The 11,461-nt window shown below is 42.6% G+C and overlaps 1 non-coding gene across 1 annotated transcript; it reads left to right on the top strand.

The window, feature by feature from the left end:
* Positions 1-10,568: 10,568 nt before the first annotated feature.
* LOC144498034 (U2 spliceosomal RNA) lies at positions 10,569-10,767 on the top strand. The gene has a single exon (XR_013498614.1). It is a non-coding gene; the product is annotated as a U2 spliceosomal RNA (small nuclear RNA).
* Positions 10,768-11,461: the final 694 nt, after the last annotated feature.

Genomic DNA, 11,461 nt, shown 5'->3' with positions numbered 1-11,461 from the left:
GCCCAGTGGCTGCTGAAGGTAAGGGCAGCTGGACAGGGAGGATGGAGCATTGGCTCAGCCTTGTTGATTGATGTTTGCGATGTCCATTCAGGGCTGTGATTAAATCGCTCGGTCCGCCTCCCTCACCTGAACTGAAGCGTCTGCCGTCCTGCCAGGTAAACTGTGGCACAGCTTCAGGCTGAGCTGCTGTCAGGAGCGCACAAACATCTGGGGGGAAAAGATGCAAATTAATAAAGAAATGAGTGCAAGCTGTACAGAATTTGCACGATCGGTTTTCAAAACATTTCCGTGAAAGTTTAATATTTATTTCAAAAGCACATTTGACTGGCATCAAGGTGATTTTAAATTCAAGACAGCGATTTAACAAAACAAGGCGTACCTTTCACATCCAGATTTTGCCAATGTATCATTGATACATACATTTTTTTGGCGCAGCCATCACATCTGTTAATATTTTAATCTGCACTTTACAAAACATTAGCTGCTGTTGAGCTATTTTATTGGTTAGTTGGATTGTCAATCTCAGGAAGACGCTTTGAGGAAGTAGTTCTCTCGTTAGTAGCAGATCCTGCGCTATTGCTACCCTGCTTACCTGGAGCTCTTCATTCTGCTCTGGACACTCTCTCCTATGTGTCCTCAAGCAGAGGATATTTCAAATGTCCGAAGAGTACACACCACCATCGTTTCTGCTGGTAATTTTTTTAAAAACACAGGAAATGCTTTAAGTACTCAGCAGGCCAGGCAGCAGCAGTGGAGAGAGAAACATAGTCAACTGGGGAGACATTAACTCAAAGCCCATCCACTAGGGCAGAGTTAAAATCAGGCCCGAAGTTTAATCAGAACTGGAAAACATTATGGGCGTAAAAGGTTTCAAGCGAAGTAAAGTATATTAATTGGTCACAAGGTAGGCTTACATTAACACTGCAATGGAGTTACTGTGAAAATCCCCCAGTTGCCACACTCCGGCGCCTGTTCGGGTACACTGAGGGAGAATTCAGCATGGCCACTGCATCTAACCAGCACGTCTTTCGGACTGTGGGAGGAAACTGAAGCACCCGGAGGAAACCCACGCAGACACGGGGAGAACGTGCAGACTCCACACAGACAGTAGCCAAGACAGGAATGGAACCCGGATCTCTGGCGCTATGAGGCAGCAGTGCTAACCACTGTGCCACCATGCCGCCCAAGTAACATCTCCCCACATTTCTGTTGAAAGGTCATCAACCTGAAGCGTTTATTCTGTTTCTCTCTTCAAAGATGTTGGCTGGAATTTTCCAGCCTTTCAAGTCCCATCACTGCTGCGGGTGAGGATGGAGAATTTGGCGCTTAGCCAACTCTCCATTCACCACAGCGGGACGAGAGAATCCCGCAGGCGTGAGCCACCCCAGCCAATGTCTGACTTGCTGAGCATTTCCAGCACTTACTATTTTTGGTTCAGATTTCCAGTGGTCAACATGCTCTCTTGCTTTCCACAGAAAAAGGTTCAGGTGGTCTTGTTTGCAGACTTCAAAAAATATTCAACAAACTTTATTGCAATCTTCTGAAAAAAATTGCTGTTTTGTGAGAACTTTAGAAGTGTCGCTTTCTATTAAAGGTTAATTGGCAATCGGTAACAACACAAAGCACTTCACAAAATCATTTCACATGCAACTAAATTCACTTCTAAAATTGGTTTCTGTGAAGAATTAATTTTATGCAAAAATAATCTAACTGCAGAACCGTTCATGTTGATTCAGAATTTAGGATTGATTGGAAATTTATATATAAAAGCAATGAAGAGAAATTAATTGATACATTGAAATTCTAAAGAGATAACAGCACCAGTTTTTAAAGAATAGTTTTGTACTACATTCATCAGCAGATTAATTTAGATTGCTAATGCTTTTCCAAAACAAAGGAAGCTTGCAATGGTGAGTTGTTTTATGATGTTCTGTTTTACACGCAATAAGCTAGGATTTCAGCAAGTTTTAAGTATTTTATATTACCATGCGTGCATCACTTTATACTGTGCATATTGGATGAACAGTTGATACTTATAACAATATTGGCTAATGAGAACAATACCTTTAGCGCTCTGTGTACCATATATTTTGTTGCGTTTCTAAAAACAACGTGCAATTTTTAATTAATTCTTGGGATGTGGGCATTGCTGGCAAGGCCAGCATTTATTGTCCATCCCCTGAGAAGGTGGTCATGAGCAACCTTCCTGAACTGTGGCTGCCCATGTGGTATGGATACATCCATAGTGCTATTGGAATTTTGACCCAATGACAATGAAGGGATGCCAATATAGTTTCAAAGCAACATGGTAAGTGACTTAGGAGGGGAATTTGCAGGTAGTGGTCTTCCCATGAGTTTGTTGTCCTTGTCCTTCCAGATGGTAGAGGTCAACGGTTTGAATGGTGCTGTCAGAAGATGATGTGGAGATGCCAGCGTTGGACTGGGGTAAACACAGTAAGAGTTTAATGGTATTAATGGTAAAGATATAATCTAATGGTATTTGCTACCAAATAAACCTGTTGGACTTTAACCTGATGTTGTTAAAACTCTTGCTGTCAGAAGAGCCATGGCCAAGTTGCTGTAGTGCAACTTGTGAATGTTGCACACTGCTGTCACTATGCACTGGTCTTGGATGTAATGAAATTTTCATCTGATGGATGGGATGCTGGTCAAACACACTGCTTTGCCCTGGATGATCGAACTTCTGTAGCATTGCTGTAACTGAACACATCCAAGCAAATGGCGATTATTACCTCACATCCCTGACTTATGCCTTTTAGATAGTGGATTCGATTTGGGATGTTTGGAACCGAGTTGCTCACCATAGAATTCTTAGCTTCTGACTTGCTCTTATCGAGACAGTATTTATATGGTTAGTCAATAGTAACTAACTCCCAGGAGGTGCGGGATTCAGCTATTGTAATGCTTTTGAATGTCAAGAGGAGATGGTTGGACTCACTCTTGCTGGAGATGGTCATTGCCTGGCACTTCTATGGTGTAAATGTTCCTTGCCACCGATCAACTCGAGCTTGAAAGCTGACACAGATTGCTTCAGTATATGAGTAATTGCAAATGGTACTAAACAATGTACAATCATCAGTGAACGTCCCCACTTCTGAACCTATGTTGGAGGGACAGTCGTTGAAGCTTAACCAGCATTTAAAATGTTTTAATGTGACTTCCTTGATTTTGTACTCTCTCCTTCTACTAATAAAGCCAAGGACCATGTAAGGTTTTAACAACATTCCCTAGTTAACCTGTCAACTCAAGACTTGTATACATTAACCTGCAAGTCTCTCTGCTCCTGGACTTATTGTTAATATTATATCTCCCCTTTCTTCTTCCCTCAACATCCCACTCTCAAATCCCCCCGCCTCCCCCCACCCCACAGCCCCCACCGCACTGCCCCCAACGCACTCACCCCCACCCCACCCCCCCAACTCCCGCCGGTCCTCAAGTTCCTAACCATTGAATTACTAACCTTCTCCTCCTATCTATTCCAGTCCAGAAATGCAAGAAAAAGACTCCACTGGTTCAGAGCCCAACAGCCACACCACTATCATGCTGAATAAGATCTTTGCTACTAGAAATTAAGCTGCAAACAATATTAGCCCTGCAGTGCAGAAAGAGGCCATTCATCCCATCAGCAGGAGGAGCATATCACTTCCCTAACTGTCATCCCTGCTCTTACACACTTAAGAAAGATATAAGAATCTTACGTTGCTTTCACTTTGCTTGTCCACCTCACAGTGTCTTTTTTTTGGTTAGAGGAGGAGGGAGGGAGAGAAACGCTAATGTAATGTCTCAGGCTTAACCGTTCCTTCGGCTGCCCACAGAATCCTCCTCTGCTGCCTCTGTTGTAAGCTTATAGCAAATTAGAGACAGCTACATTAAAGAAGGTAAGTAAACACTTAGGCATGCAAAATGGGATAGAAGTTTGAGCGTTATTCTGCAAACAGTTGATGTTCAGTCCGGTTAATCTTCTGCCTGAGACTGATAAATTTTTGTTAACCAAAGATATTAAAGGATATGGGATAAAGGTGTGAATATATGGAGGTATATGGACATCAGCCATTTTCTCATTGAATGGTTGAACAGGCTTGAGGGGCTAAATGGCCTACTCCTGTTCATATGTTATCTGTTTCATTTGCTCTACCTCACCACCGCATCTCTTGGCTCCTCTACTATTGCTAAATTATAAGATTGCTTAACTCATAAGCAATCTCATAATTGATTGCTTATCAATCAATTATGATTGATTGTCTAGTATCAATCAATATTAGTACTGGATTAGCAACAATTTCCTCCACTTAAATATTGACAAGACTGAAGCTATTGTTTCAAAACTCCATTCCCGAGCTATTGACTTCATTCTGCTTCCTCGCCCAGTCTGAAATTAAGCCAGTCTGTTTGCAACCATTCGATGCAGAAGTTAGCTTCTGACTACAGATTTGCATCAATACTAAAACCAACTGTATCCACTGCCCTGTATTGCCTAACTTCTCCCTTATCTCAGCTTACCTGCCGCTGAAACCCTTTTGTTCCTTCTAGACTTGACTATTCCAATGCACTCGTGGCTATGGACTCATAGATTCTACCCTCTGTTGGTGTTGCTGTTAACGTGCATTACGTTATATTCATGTGGTATTTGCAAAACTTGAATATTCTAATGTTCTGGTCAGCTTCCCATCTTTCCCCTTCAAAGAACTTGAGATGATCCAAAATGGGCAGCATGGCGGCACAGTGGTTAGTACTGCTACCTCACAGCGCCAGGGACCCAGATTCAATTCCAGCCTTGGGTCAATGTCTATGTGAAGTTTGCACATTCTCCCTGTGTCTGCGTAGGTTTCCTCCGGGTGGTCCCGTTTCCTCCCACAGTTCAAAGATGTGCAGGTTAGGTTGATTGGCCATGGTGCTTAATTAGGCGAGGGCCAATTACATCCAAATTAGACAGGAACTGGGGAATGTGGATTGGCAGTGGCTATTCGAGGGCAAATCCGTGTCTGGCATGTAGTAGGCTTTTAAAGGCCAGTTGATTGAGGTGCAGGACAGGCACGTCCCAGCAAAAATGAAGAATAGAAATGACAGGATTCGGGAACCATGGATGACAAGGGAAATTATAAACTTAGCCAAAAGGACAAAGGCAGCATACGATAGGTCTAGGCACCTAAAAACTGATGAAGCCCTTGAGGAGTATAAGGAAAGTAGGAAGGGACTTAAACGTGGAATTAGGAGGGCTAAAAGGGACCATCAAATGTCTTTAGAAAACAGGATTAAGGAGAATCCCAAGGCTTTTTATACATATATTAGGAGCAAGAGAGTAGCAAGAGAAAAAGTAGGCCCACTCAAGGACAATGGAGAGAAGTCATGCGTGGAGCCACTGGAAGTGGGTGAAATCCTTTATGAGTACTTTGTATCAGTATTCACCAAGGAGAAGGACATGACAGATGTTGAGGTCAGGGATAGGTGTGTGAACGCTCTAGAGATTATCAATATATTGAAGGAGGAAGTGTTGAGTAGCCTAAATTGCATTAAAGTAGACAAGTCCCTGGGACCGGATGGGATCTATCCCAGGGTACTGCGGGAGGCAAGGGGAGAAATAGCTGGGGCCTTAAAAGATATTTTCACATCCTCTTTGACCACAGGTGAGGTTCCAGAGGACTGGAAAATAGCCAATGTTGTTCCCTTGTTTAAGAAAGGAAGCAGGGATAATCCAGGAAATTATAGGCTGGTGAGCCTGACGTCAGTGGTGGGGAAGCTATCGGAGAATATACTGAAGGACAGGATATATGCACATTGAAGGAAATGGACTGGTTAGTGACAGACAGCATGGTTTTGCACAGGGAAGGTCATGTCTTACCAACTTGATTGAGTTTTTTGAAAAGGTGACAAAGATAATTGATGGGGGAAGGGCTGTGCATGTAGTTTACATGGACTTTAGTAAGGTGTTTGACAAGGTCCCACATGGCTGACTGGTGCAAGAACTAAAATCACATGGGATTTGGGGTGGGCTGGCTAGAACTGGCTTGGTTATAGACTCCTTACTTGGTTATAGAAGACAGAGTAGTGGTGTTTTTTTCAGAATGGAGATCTGTAGCTAGTGGTGTTCCATAGGGATCAGTGCTGGGACCTCTGCTGTTTGTAGTATATATAAATGATCTGGAGGAAAATGTGGGTGGTCTGATTAGAAATTTTGCGGATATCACAAAGATTGGTGAAGTTGCTGATAGTGCCAGGGATTGTCAAAGGATACAACAGGATATAGGGGAGGCAATGGCTTAGTGGTATTATCACTAGACTGTTAATCCAGAAACTCACCTAATGCCCTGGAGACCCGCGTTCGAATCCTGCCGATGTTGGGACCTGAATTCAATAAAAAATATGTGGAATTAAGAATCTACTGATGACCACAAAACCATTGCCAATTGTCAGAAAAATCCATCTGGTTCACTAATGTCCTTTAGGGAAGGAAATCTTTTGACCTTACCCAGTCTGGCCTACATGTGACTTCAGAGCCACAGCGATGTGGTTCACTCTCAACTGCCCTCGGGCAATTAGGGATGGACAATAAATGCTGGCCAGCCAGCGATGCCCGTGTCCCATGAATGAATAAAAAAAAACAGGATATAGACAGATTGGAGACTTGGGCACAGAAATGGCAGATGGAGTTTAATTGGGACAAATGCGAGGTGATGCATTTTGGAGGATCAAATTTAGGGGTGAATTATACTGTAAATGGCAGAACCCTTAGGAACATTAACATACAGAGGGATCTGGGCGTGCAGGTCTACAGTTCCCTAAAAGTTGCAACACAGGAGGGCAAGGTGATTAGGAAAGCATATGGCATGCTTGCCTTCATCAACCGCGCACTGAGTACAAGAGTTGGGAAGTCATATTGCAGTTATATAAAACCTTGGTTTGGCCACATTTGGAGTTTTGCCTGCAGTTCTGGTCACTCCACTATCAGAAGGAAGTGGAAGCTTTGGAGTACAAAGAAGGTTCACCAGGATGTTGCCTGGTCTCGAGGGTGTTGGCTGTGAGGAGAGGTTGAATAAACTAGGATTGTTTTCACTGGAAAGACGGAGGCTGAGGGGAGACCTGATAGAGTCTACAAAATTATGAGAGGCATAGACAGAGGCTTTTTCCAAGGCTGGAAGTGTCAATTACAAGGGGCACAGGTTGAAGGTGAGGGGAGGGGTGGGGGGAGGGGGAGTTTAAGGGAGATGTGTGGAGGAAGTTTTTCACACAGAGAGTGGTTGGCGCCTGGAATGCGCTGCCAGAGGTGGTGGTGGAAGCAGGCACATTAGCATCACTTAAGAAGCGTCTGGATGGGTACATGAATAGGGAGGGAATAGAGGGATATGGATCGAGTAAGGGTAGAAGGTTTTTTTAAAATTTAGTTAGGGTATCATGACCAGCACAGGCTTGGAAGGCTGAAGGGCCTGTTTCTGTGCTGTACTTTTCTTTGTTCTTGGTTCTTACCTACCCTCCTACATTTATTCATTCTACATCGTCGTGGCTGCTAGCATAGAATCTATACACACTTCCACAAGAGCATTAAATCTTATTCTGTTTCTTAATTGGACACAAATTCTTCACTGCCTGCTCACCTCTCGTTATATCCCCTCTTGTTATTGAAATTATTTCGCGTGTATTCACAAAAATTACTTCTCCCTTTCTTGCATTTTCTCTATCTCCTCTTCAACAGAGAGCTTAGCTGGTTACAAAAAATCATTCTGAAAGCAATGGGCGTTTTTCTCTCCCAAATATTTCTTAGTTTCATGAAGGTGACCGCTCACACTGAGGCATGGCTTCTAAGCTGCTAGACACTGCTCTAATTATTGCACCCAAGTAATTAGTCCTTTGTGGGATCCAGATGGTGAGCATTGGTCGGCTTTTCAGTTTGCACTGGGGGTCGGGAGTTACAGCTGAGCCTAATGCTGTCCTCGCCAAATCCTCTTATCCCCTCCCCAACCCACCCAAATACGCACTCTTGTCTGTAGGGATCAATGGGTGATAATCAGGAACAACAACTTTGGCTAATGTTTCCCAGCTTTCTACATAATAAACAATGAAGCTAAAAATGCCACCTCAGCTGAAATCCAGATTACGGGTTACTGGGGCAGCATGGTAGCACAGTGGTCAGCACTGCTGCTTCACAGCGTCAGGGACCCGGGTTCGATTCCCGGCTTGGGTCACTGTCTGTGTGGAGTTTTCATGTTCTCCCCTTGTCTGCGTGGGTTTCCTCCGGGTGCTCCGGTTTCCTCTCATATTCTGAAAACGTGCTGGTTAGTTGCATTGACCTGAACAGGCATCGGACTGTGGCGACTAGGGGAATTTCGCAGTAACTTTATTGTAGTGTTAATGTAAGCCTTACTTGTGACTAATAAATAAACTTTAACTTTAATACTCAACATAGAGCAGGAATTGAACCTGTGTTCTTTTGATCCATGTGGCTCAGTGCCGTACTATGGTAGATTTACCAACAAAACTATAGTTTTAAAGAAAAGTATATATTTATTTATACACATAGAAGAAATCTGAAAAGAAAATGCTCAAATTCTACAAATACCTGATAGGCCTGATAGATTCAGACCCTTCATTAAAGCCGGGAACCAGATAAGTCAGAGTTTTAAATATTTGTATTTCTGGAAAAGCCCATCTCAGAAGAAACTAAAGCAAATGAAAGATAGCGTAAAGAGCATTTGCAGTAATTAGTGCTTTTGTTACAAAATGGTTGCTAAACTATTTTCCAGGGAGCAATACACCATATGGCGCACTTTATCAGAACTTTTAATAATGTTGAAGCTGCTGTTCATGTTGCTCCTAATTTTTAAACACTACAAAGCAGATCAGTAAAGATTAAGACAATAAAGTTAGAATACAAAAGCAGGATATAATGAAATATTCCATCACTTCATTTAAATAACATTTACAGCACAATAAATACAAAAAAAACTACTTCATTCCCAGAAAACTATGAAAAGCTATATGGCATTTTATGATTAATCTAACAGTTACAAAAATTACATCTTTATTGAAGAAAATATTGTGTTGGAAAGTTGTTTTTAAAATGTAATTCACATTAAGTGCGATCGAGATCACAGGATGATTCTGGTTTACGTAAGTGGTGCAAAACATTTTTGTACCACTAGATGTCATATGATGGTAAATATTGCACTGGAAAGCATTCTTAGCAGGACAAGGGAGGACAAAGCACGGCATTCAGCATGCCTCATTATATCGTAAGAAAATATTGAATGAAGCTTTATGTAAAGGCTATTACATCTCTGGGACCTTATTTAGGTATTACTGGCCTCATTGTTCTCAACTCCAGAACTTGAGCATAAAATCAATGTTGAAACCATGGTGCAGTACTGAGGTAATACTGCATTGTTGCAAGTGCTGTCTTTCAGATGCAATGTTAAATAAAAGAACTTCTCCCCTCTTCATTATATAGAATCATAGAATCCTACAGTGCAGAAGGAGACCATTCAGCCCATCATGTCTGCTCCAACCACAATCCCACCCAGGCCCTGTCCCCATGTATTTACCCTAGCTAGTGCCCCCGATACTAAGGGGCAATTTAGCATGGCCAACCCACCTAATAAGAAGTTTAACAACACCAGGTTAAAGTCCAACAGGTTTATTTGGTAGCAAAAGCCACACAAGCTTTCGAAGCTCTAAGCCCCTTCTTCAGGTGAGTGGGAATTCTGTTCACAAACAGAGTTTATAAAGACACAGACTCAATTTACATGAATAATGGTTGGAATGCGAATACTTACAACTAATCAAGTCTTTAAGAAACAAAACAATGGGAGTGGAGAGAGCATCAAGACAGGCTAAAAAGATGTGTATTGTCTCCAGACAAGACAGCCAGTGAAACTCTGCAGGTCCACGCAACTGTGGGCGTTACAAATAGTGTGACATGAACCCAATATCCCGGTTGAGGCCGTCCACGGACGGCCTCAACCGGGATATTGGGTTCATGTCACACTATTTGTAACGCCCACAGTTGCGTGGACCTGCAGAGTTTCACTGGCTGTCTTGTCTGGAGACAATACACATCTTTTTAGCCTGTCTTGATGCTCTCTCCACTCCCATTGTTTTGTTTCTTAAAGACTTGATTAGTTGTAAGTATTCGCATTCCAACCATTATTCATGTAAATTGAGTCTGTGTCTTTATAAACTCTGTTTGTGAACAGAATTCCCACTCACCTGAAGAAGGGGCTTAGAGCTTCGAAAGCTTGTGTGGCTTTTGCTACCAAATAAACCTGTTGGACTTTAACCTGGTGTTGTTAAACTTCTTACTGTGTTTACCCCAGTCCAACGCCGGCATCTCCACATCACAACCCACCTAACCCACATATCTTTGAACTGTGAGAAGGAACCAGAAGAAACCCACACAAACACAGGGAGAATGTACAAACTGCACACAGTGACCCAAGCTGGGATTCAAACCCAGTACCGAAACACAATGAGTGAGCAGTGCTAACCATTATATCACTATCCTGCCCTGTGGTCTGCTATTAAGACTAATAATAAACCACAAGGTCAGCGTTAGTAAACTCGCTTCTTGGCCTTTTGGCTAAGATCAAGTGTAGTATTGACATGCTGTACTTGGTTGAAGTCATTAGGTTACACTGTAGCTTCATTTGAAGCAATTTTTAAAAGCGGCATCTCGGCCTTTTGGCTAAGATGCAAATAAGATCAAGCCTTGGAGGAGGTGCAATGCCTGCTCCAATCAGCTTGGATCATGTAGATCAAGCTCAAGACAGGAGGTGAGAGCCCTGTCTTGTCAGCTTGGATCGGGAATGTCTCACTTGATGAGACTCTGAATTGTACTTGATTGGACTGAATTGGATATATAAACAAAAAAAAATTGAAGTTTATTACACATCTTAATCCTAACACAAATCAGCACAAGACTGACCGTGCAAGCTCAACCCAGTTTGGAGCTTGAGTCCCGGGTCACCTGACCTGTTCTCTTAAAGAGACATGCCCCCAACATACATAACATTCTCAGATGAGATCAAGCCTTGAAGGAGGAGCTACGCCTACTCCAATCAGCTTGGGTCATGTAGATCAAGCCCAAGACAGGAGACGAGAGCCCTGTCTTGTCAGCTCGGATCGGGAATGTCTCAACTTGTTGAGACTCTGAATTGGACTTGATTTGATTGGATTGGAATAGAAAAAAAAAAAAATTCTCAGATGGATTTGAAAGATTCCATGGCACTATTTAGAAGAAAAGCAAGGGAGTTATCCCTGGTGTCCTGGCCAACTGACATCACAAAAAGCAGATTATGTGATTATTATCGCATTGCCGTTTACGAGAGCTAGCTGTGCGCAAATTGCTTGCTGCATTTCTACATTACACCAGTGACTACACTTCATCCACCTCAGTGGCTGTAAAGTGCTTTTTGATCACAAAAGGCGCTATGTAAATGCAAGTTTCTTTTTT

This window comes from Mustelus asterias, chromosome 8 (genome assembly GCF_964213995.1).
Source record: "Mustelus asterias chromosome 8, sMusAst1.hap1.1, whole genome shotgun sequence".
NCBI classification, from domain to species: Eukaryota; Metazoa; Chordata; class Chondrichthyes; order Carcharhiniformes; family Triakidae; genus Mustelus; species Mustelus asterias.
The sequence above is the reverse complement of the archived record's forward strand: the minus strand, read 5'-3'. Positions and strand labels throughout refer to the sequence as shown.